Source organism: Orussus abietinus, unplaced genomic scaffold (assembly GCF_000612105.2).
Source record: "Orussus abietinus isolate OABI.00-Male unplaced genomic scaffold, Oabi_2.0 scaffold32, whole genome shotgun sequence".
Taxonomy (NCBI): Eukaryota; Metazoa; Arthropoda; class Insecta; order Hymenoptera; family Orussidae; genus Orussus; species Orussus abietinus.
In genome coordinates, this window is record NW_019394330.1 from 608,817 (window position 1) to 618,916 (window position 10,100).

Here is a 10,100-nt window from a genome sequence, read left to right on the forward strand (position 1 = left end):
TTAAAAACATGCACATTGGTTCATTCGGTGCACTCAGTTGGGAGAAAAGTTTCATAAACGAGACCTCTTCACGCCACTTTCATATCACCTTAAACCCAGACTCGCCGCGATTGAACATCGACCAGACCATGACGGAGAGCAGATTTTCACTAAATGGGGTTTAATAAATGAGAGTGCATCACCGTAGCTGGCCATGAGGGAGCGTTTCCTGGAGGCTTAAACGCCAAAGGGGTGGACGCGCACGCGAAACCGGACAATAAAAGCACGACCTATCCCAACACCTCAGGGCCATCAATCTCGTCACTCTGTCCACCAAGTCCTGTATATATCCCTTCGGTTGCTTCCCAGGAGGCGAACCTCTTCGGGGTTGGATAAAGACAAAAAGAAACACTAAGAAAATGAAGAGGAGACGGAGGGATGTCGCTTTAAGGTGGTGACAATCGCCGGATATGGCGATACGGAGGCGGTTTTTCCTAGGTCCTTCAACCCTTAAGATGAAGTGAAACCCCCCTGAAATCAATCGACTCGAATAAGACGCTTTTTTTTAAAGGTATTGGATCGAAGCGTCTGAAATTTTGACACGTGACTCGTGAGCACCTAGGAATTATCCTGATACTTTCAAAATTTTAATTTCTAAAACAAATTTTTTAACTTAGCCCAAGTCAGAACCAAAATACCGTCGGGCTCTCATATTTCGGTCGATGTACAATTATTGAAGACTGTAATATGACAAATACAAGCATTTTCGACACTCGATGTTTCGGTTGAGTTATAGAAATGAACGATGAGTAATCGACGCTTAAATCACGGCTTGATTGTTATCAAGTCCAAAATTATAAATGGATATGAATTATTTAGCGACGTAATGAAGATATTCCGTCTATTTTCCATGACCTAGGGGAATAGCTTGCTATACAAATGGTACTGGTACATCATTGAATATTATTAATGATGAAAACGTTAACGGCTCACTTAGCATAAATTGCACGTAAAGCAGTTATTAATTTATGGTGTATTTTTCCGGTTACTAGCATGAAAATATGGTGTTTCTCATACTCATACCTAAAAGAGTTTCTATGATAGCACCATTTTTTTTATGAATACCTACAATGTGCTTTCAATGTCTGGCGACCGGCTTTTGAAACAACCTCTATAATTGCATGTAATCATTTACTTAAACTGATCATAATTATACGGATACGAAATGAACAATTAAAAGTAGATCACTAGTAATACACTTGCGACGTGGAAAAGCGGGATACGTCTGACCACATATCGAGATTTCTACTTACATCATACCGCGGAGTCGTTCCTTCCGTTTCTTTGCTTATCCGTTGACCCCCGGCAATTCTATTTCAGTATAATGTAACATTTTATGATATGCAAAATCAGTCATCCTTATGACAAACCTAATTAGCAAAACAAAAAGCACCGTTCAGGGGTTACTTTTTTGATATATCCCTCTAACGAACTCATTCACCAGATGCGGTAACAATTCACGTAAATTGTCGTTGCACTCTTCTCTTTCCTTTAAAACGTAACTCTTCCGACTTACACGGAACGTTTACACCCTGCAGATACATTCGGAGAGATGCGATCATTCCCGAGAAGAGCGTTCTCCAAAAAGGGCGCAGGAAGGCGGAGCGACGCTCGCGCGGCCCTTCCGGTTTAATGGGGCGGGCGTAAAAAATTAAATTCCCTTCTAATGGGCAGCGGGCACGAGGAGCCGGGGAAACAATTGGCGATAAAATTAGAGACGAAGCCTCGAAGGGGAATAAAATTTTATTTTACCTGCCGGGGAGCAATTTGACTCGGGTCGTACCTCGGCCGAGCCTACGGCAGCGGCCGCCGGGTGGCGGTCGGATCGCATTCGGGTAAATACCCTTGCCCATATTACCGGGTCTACATAAAGGAGAGTACATGGGGTATGAAGAGAAGTGTGCCGGGCTAGCACCCCGGGTAATGGCAGAGAACCATCTGCCGGGAAATCTCTTCCGCCGAATATAGTAGGTCCGTAACATAATACGCGCTCGGCTCTACGCAATGCATACCAAGTCCCTTCTGACCGGTCGCGCCATCTTGCGTCAACTAGTGCCATTGTTGCCAACCTCCACCGAGGCGCCACAATTAAGGGGATATGAAAGGCGCTAAGAGATTTAATCGACGTCGATGAAGTAAACTTCATCCGTACCATTTTTGGTGGCAATGCCGTTTTGAGTACTCAAGTGGTGACATAAGCTGGCGCATCCCATTACCAACATTTATATTTATAAATATATTGACTTTTTAGTACGTATGTATCACGCTTTCATATCACCTTAAGACATCAAATTTTACTGCAACCTTGTGTACTAAAGGTGTATGAATTTTATGAATTTTTTTAACAGTCTATAAAGTTGAAAATACGGGAGGCGCTTCTCTAGGGTGACGCGAAGCGGGGTCCGGCTTTCTGGGGATTTTCCTTCCTCGGGACGAATTCCGGCAGAGAGACGCGAGTAGGTAATACGATCATGAATCGATTGTCGGTCGGTCGGGCGCGATCGCATTTCCGGCCGGGTCTATCGGTGGACGCGCGTTAGATTCGTTTGATGACCCGCGAGCCATTAAGCCGTGTACGCGCGAGGGCGCGACGATCGAAGCCCGGCCTGCGGTCCGCGAATCCCGTATAAATCCCGTACAGTTGGAAACCCCGTAAATCCCCCGAATACCCACAGTACTTCATTCGGGAAAAATTAACATTTAAGCCGGGCCCCCGGATAAAACGCTGGTAAATGACTGTTGATATCCAGCTAAGCTCCGCCTCGTCGAGCCCGGCCGGTTGCGCGTTTATACGTTCTCGTTATTGGGACAATATTTCGGTTAACGGAGTTAGCGCAAACCAGATTTATCGCCGTACCTCTTTGCCATTGCCTGCGATACGCGAGATAAATCGGCGTAAGGAAGATGCGATACCTTTCGCATCTCATATTACACCCTTCAATAATTGTATATCGATCGAAATGTGAGAGCCCGACGGATTTATTTCTTTTTGGGATGCCTCGGGTAGTTTCTACCTCTAATTCAGCCTCGTCTAAAAAAGTTACACCAATTTAAACCTCGATTACGTGCTTCCCATTCTGCGCCTCCATTGGCGAAGTTAGTGTAAGCAAGAGCCATCACAGAACTGTCGTAAACATTTAGACTTTCCAGAAACACTTTAGTGCTCCTTGGATGAATAGTTCCATTTTCTACAAATAGGAGACTTAAAAAGTATCCTCGTAAGAGGAAAAGTGACGTTTATGAGACTCGAGGAAGTGGGACCTCCGTGACCAGCGTTTTGAAAATGTACCATTTACGAAAATGTACATTTAAACGACCATGCCAAATTCAAATTTATAAATTAACGTAACGTTAGAACCTACGTGAATGACTATATTGAAAAAAGAAACTGAATTAGAAATAAATGACACTTAAGCTTTGCATGGTGATATGAATTAAATTCTTACAACAGAAGTTATGTCTATCCGTTTGCGTAATTGCAGGGTGACATAATACGCTTGATCGAAGCAAGGACAACTTTCTCGATTTCTGTCGGATGCATTAATGTGGATACGGTTCTATTTGCTTTGCCCGGATTGAACGCCTGCCACCAGCGATATTAATTATGCGGCACTTCAGCATTTAGAATGAAACAAACAGAATTGCAAATTACACAATGCTTTGTGCGTACGCATTACATTGTCATTTCCGTTTCAAACCACAATTACCGGTTCATTTACATCACCACGTGCACCTCGTTAATATCGTAAATTAATGCGCAACGTAATTTATTGCATAAGATCTAAAATGTTAGGACCGAAATGGTGACTCCCAACATCGCCTCGAAATGAAACGTTTCCTAATGCAGTCCAAATTTTCACAAATTCTCTTGTCATTCCCGAATGATCAGATCCATACATACACCAATCTTTGAAGACACTAATTCGTGAAAATATTAAACTTTAAACCGTATCACCCAAAAGCAAACATATCTCAACTAAAACATCGATTCATTTCTCTCCACTCTGCAGACACTTATTTTACATGTACTCTCTTTTTTTCCGATTTTCCGCTAACGTGCGACTTTTCATCGCTCGTTATCCAACGTCAGGTTCCTCAAAATTGTGCCATTTCCCTATATTTAGGATGTAAAATTCCGAATAAATTCCAAAATTCCGAAATAATTAGGATGAAAAATTCGAAAAAATAAACACTTTGTTTCTAATTCCGGTACGCGAACAAAGAATTTTCCGTATTCCACGTCCGATGGCGAGGTAGCTACGGTCGCGCTTAGAGTGCCACGAGCCAGGAAAAGCTCCGGAGAAAGCACCGATGTAAAAAGCTCCCCGCTTTCCGAATAGTCCGACATGCGATTCATGAAGGCAGAACAGTCGCCCAGGGCGACCTTAATCTACGTCCCGAATAAAGTTGGGTGGAAAAGCGAGGTTAGGTAACCGAAAAGGTTTCCACGTAAGATCGATTCGCCGGGGAAGAGCGAACCTGGCGAGCGCTCGATCGTAAATCACGAATCCGGGTCGGCCGTCAAGGGCGATCGTAACTCCAGCGAATACCCCAGCCGGTTTTAATTCTCTCTTCAAACGAAAAAGTTTTAATAGGCGGAAGAGGGATGGTTTGTAGGTACAGGGCTCTGCAAACTTGGCCGATCGCCGTGACGGTCTCTTTGGCTTCCCTCGGTAATTACGGCTCCCAACACCCCGACGCGTCGCGGCCGAATCGCTGTTATAATTCCCGCTTTCGCAAACCTTCCCCCGGGTAATGGCGAAAGGAGATATTCCGAAATTGCGCGCCCCAGCTACCGGGGAACTTAGATTGGCAACGATTTCGTAATAAGTCCCGCGATCGTTCCCGGCGCGACTCGCGGTGGGAAGAGCGCTACCGCGCAGGCGCCGCACCACCAACGACCGGAAGTAGGTGATTCCAGGTGAACGATCGCTTGCATTAACGCGTACTCGTTCCCGCCGTGTCTGGTTCTACCGTGTGTTTACACCTGGGATATTCCACGGCTGAACGATCATTCGAGCCGCAGTTTATCATCGGGTCGAAAGTATCCGACAGATCTGAGAAAATCCAGGACTTTAATTGGGATTTCTCGAGAAGAGTGCGACCGGAAAGGGTCAACGCACGAGGGGAGAGCCGGAAGGGGAGGGCAAGGAAAGGAGGATTCAGGAGGGAGCGGGAGAGCTCCCGGCAGCATTTCCGGATTATTATAGGTCCTGCGTCGCTTCCGGTCCTCCCGCGAGGGCCGCGATATAATTGAGCGAACGTGACGGGAATTTCCCGCAAGTTTCCGGCGGCCACCCTCGAACCTGGGGAGAAGCGACTCTTGGTCCCCTCAATGGGTCTCCGGGATTTCCACCGTAAGGACTTTTTAGAAGGACATTAAAGGCAAATGCGGCGAACCAGGACGAGGAAGGGACCGCCGAAGCCTCTGTTCGAAAGGGTTAATTCCGCCCCCGCGGTCGCCACGACGCAAGACTCGCGTCGGCGACTCCACCGGTCTGGCAATCGGGCCTCGGGTTTTGGAATCGTAAAATTTCAAATTGCCGGGGGCCGCATTTGCATCCCGCGTTTTGAGAGCTCCTTTTCCGCAAATTTATTCCTCTACGGCTACCTTCTAAGCAGTTCCAAGCCCCGCGGAACCGCCCCCGAAGAACTCGTCCTGGGGCGACTCCACCCTAGGAGCTCGGCCGTTCCGCGACATCCTGCACGGGTTTATCGCCTCGATTCCCTTATTTGCCCCGACCCGAGGGGATATCCTCGAGAAAGGAAGCTTCCCGATCGATCGCTTTCGGTATGCGTACATCCGATGCGTCCGGTATTCGCGGATATCTCTCGGTGATAACTCCGCGATGCACCTGGGGGGAATCGCCTCCCTTGTGTACGCGGAGACCGAGGCTGCACTCTTAAAAAAACATTATCTGTTTTTAACATTTCTCTTGGAACCTTTATTCAGACGTGGTATAATAATTTTACATCGATATTAAACGTTGTATGAATTTTATGAATTTTTTTAACAGCGGGCAGTTTCCGCCGAAGCGCGGTCGCTTTCCGGGGAGAGAGATGGAGGTTTGATCGAGTGCCCGGTCTCGAGTGGAAAAGTTTCCCCGCCTTGGAAATTCTCCACGATACGTGGAATTTGATCGACCAGAGTTTCCGCGAAGGAGGGCATCTCGGAAATGGAGATACGCGGACAAGTTTCCCGCGATGAACGATGTTTCTCTTCGTCCTCGCTTTTACGACGCATCGGGGTAGTATTTTCGGGCCGTACGGCGGGAAATTTGAAACGGCAGAGAGACGTACGATTTTCCAGGGAAGACCGAGGTCAGATGTAACACGGGGCAATTGCAACAAACGTTATAAATTATATAATCAAACTCGAGAAAGCCTGGTTAAAATTGCTGATTTTTATAGGATTTTTTATTAAAGAGCTGTTAAAATTAATTCCAGAAGTGAAAACGTAAAAATTGTTACAATTGACCTCGGCCTCCCCTACCAAGGGATAAAACGAGGGAAACAAGGATTCGCTTTAGCAAGCAAAAGCCGTTAACTTTGCGGCCATAGAATCCGTAGGATATAGTAACTCCGTCCGCGTAAACCTTTATGAATGGCTGCGTAAAACGGGATATTGGTTCTCGGTACTCCCGGAGGAACAGTGGGTCTGATCGCATGAATGCATAAGATCTACTTACTTTGGAGGATTCCGCCGCCCTAACCCAGTTGCGCAATCCGGCCGATCGTTATCCCTTGGCTCGGATAGGTCGGATTGTGCAAGATTCGCGGAAAATAGAAACTGCGAGATCGGGGAATATCCGGAAGCTGTATCGCGATAGGAGTTAAAATACCCCGTGTACGAGCTATTTTCGTTTCTATCACGCGGCGGACCGCTCTTTGTTATCTGATACCGCTCTCCGTTTCGCGGTGGGAAATTTTCTTCAAATAGCTAGGTCGGGATTTAATTAAGGGCATCGTATATTCTTAGTAACTTACGCGATAAAGGCTCGACTGCGCTCGCGGGATGATTTCGCTTTAAATATGGTATCTGATATCGCGAGGTCGAGTGTCGCGTTCTCTTGAATTTACGGTAACGAGCGGCGGAACGTTTTCTTTATAATAAAATTATTATGCAATTTATAGAAAGGCTCACCGAAGTACGGGCAGTTTTACAGGGGTACGGAGTTCATGCAAATTCTCCCTCGTTTAGCTGCGGTGGTAATTTTCCTTCTCCTCTTCTCTGGAACCGACTCGAATGTGCCGTGTGAACGTACCGTATCAGACCATATAAAAAAGCCTTGGTTATAATCCGGAGGAGTGACACGCAACGTCCGGAAGAGAGCCACACGGCTACCGTTTTATAAAAATACTCGTCCAGGTGCAAATTACGAATACATAGACTGGACTTAACGATCTCCTTCTATCCATGCTCTCGGACGCGGACATGTCCGAGTTTCGGACTGCGCAAATATTTCCTGTAAAATTATCAAGGAGTCCTTCGTTGTATTAAACAAAACTCACTTTGTTGTCGCAAGTTTGACCAATAAGGGCCGAAACGCAAATTCGATATCACTTCTGAAACGCGATCTATCCTTTGCAAATGGCGGGATTTACCGAATGCAAATAGAAAAATTAATCTCGTGCGAAATGTCGACTCGCATGAATAGTCCCGCGTAAAAATCCTAACCCTTGGAAAATAATTTGTCTTTTGTAAACTGAGACATTTACTCCATGAAAATCCGCGTCAGGTAGTAAAAAAAGGAATCTCAACGAGGGGCACGTTGTACCGACCTGTTACGTACACGTAATGTATACGTAACGTATACGTAACGTATACGTAAGTTTCGAACAACGTGTGTATATTTCCGAAATTTTTAATAGGTTGCACGGTATCAAGGACCTTTCGTTTGATGCGTCAAAGATTAATCCTCTTTGTTAAAACAATCTGTCCCTGGCAAACCGAGAGATTTACCCCATGAAAATGCCGCGCGTGGCAGTAAAAAACGTAGCCTTAGGGAGAATCTCGACGAGTGGCGCGAACCGCCCCGCGTAAAGTCACGCGACAACGGCCTCCCCTCGGAGGGCTCTTGCAGCTGTAAGTACGAATACCTCGAGCGAACTTAACGACCGGCATATTCACATCCACGCTCAGCTGCAGAATGCCGCACGCAGCGCCGTATAACGCTGCTCTCGGACGTCATAAACGTCACCGCCGAGGCTTCGACAAAGTCATGACCCACCTACGTACACGTGACGTAAAGAGGTCGTACAATGGACGAAGGCCCATACCTGCCCTATCTCGCCGGGTCGCACCCTCAAATCAGTCGATTCGAATAAGACACTTCTTTTTAAGGGTATTCGATAGAACTATCTGAAACTTTGACACATGACTCGTGGGCACCTAGGAATTATCCTGACAGCTTCAAAATTTGGATTTTCCAGAAAAACTCTTTAACTTGGCCCATAGCATAACCAAAATGACGTAGAGCTCCCATATTTCGATCAATATACAGTTATTGAAGGCTGTAATATGAGAAACGAAAGGGTCACAACAATTGTAGGGCAGTTTAGAACACTCTGGTAATCGAGAAACTCGCATTTGAACGGGATAAAGGCAAAAAAAGTGTCTTGTGTGCTTCTGTGCCAAAACGATGGGAATACGAGGTCTCGGAGTGAAAATTTAGTTGACACGGAAATCACAAATGGCGCAAGGGGTCTCTCTGCAGTCAATTAGAGCCTCGGAAACCATGAATCCAGGGGATTTCTGGAGTTTTACTTCGATTCCTTTATAATTATTGTACGAGGATGACAGATGGAGTATGTCATTTTGTACAATACCCAATATGATTCGACACAGCTGTGAATATGAAAACGGACGTCGGCGCCGTATGTATTTAGAAGAACCTTCTTTGCCGACGTCGGTCAAGTTCCTCGCCGTGTTTCACTCCACCTTAAATTGCTCCATATCTGTCCGGGTTCCCCTTTTGTTATCGACGGAATCGAAAAACGATAAAGGAAATCGCGGTATCACTCGCCAAGATCCGTCCCTCTCCGGAGTGAAATTCCGCGAGTTCTCTTCGCGTTCCCCGAGCGTCGCAGGGCTAAATGCAGAGGGATATCTAAATTCATTACTGTCTGTTCCGCGAAGTTTAATTAAATAAGAAGCCGACTGCAGAGCTGGCGGGGCGAGAACGAGGGAGGATAACGTGACCCACCCCTCGCCGGAGAGACGACAATAAGGATCGATGCCAAAGTGCTACAGACACCGAGTAGCCAATAAGTGCACCTCCCAGGATCGCTTCGAAGACCAACTTCGGGGAAAGTTTCTTTTCCAACTTACGGGCAATTGCCCCAACCGGTGCCTCCGAGTCTTCGAAATGTCTCGAGGGGCGTCACGGGGTGGCCCTGCGTGTTGTTTGTTAAATAGCGGTTTACGATGTATTTATTTTCTTCCTTTCGGGTAATGTGGTGGAAAGGAAACTTCCTTTGGGTATTTCCCTGATTTTTTTATAATGCGCTTCGTTGCGGATTTATGATAGTTGTAATCTTGCTTGACGAAATCTCGAATAAATGGCATACTCCATCTGTCGTTTTCCTTCATGAAACTTTTCTACGAAGTGGATGTACCGAATCGTTTCAAACGTCTATAAACAAATTTTGAAAAAATTGAAATTTCATGGGTGCCAGGACCTTCCTTATAGCCTCCATATTCACATGTTCAAGTTTACAACGATTCGGTACACCCAGTTCGTAGAAAAGTTTCATAAACGAGACCTCTTTGACGTCACCTTAATCCTTATCTTCCTTGACGAGAAATGATAAGGAAATAGAATATCCACGTTAATGTCGATCGTGAAGCTTCGGTGGGGTGTCCTGGAAAGTACGCGCTACCGCCTCGAGACGACGCGACCACCGTTCTTGCTATTCCTGGCGCAACTTCACCCTAAATAACAATTTGGAGCGTTGTTTTTAATTTTCTCCAGGCGCTCGGCAGACGCGGAGGATACGAAAAGTTTGCGCCGCCAGCGCGGAAAGTTTCCCTCCTGTCTTCGCAGCTTGCCTCTTTTTCA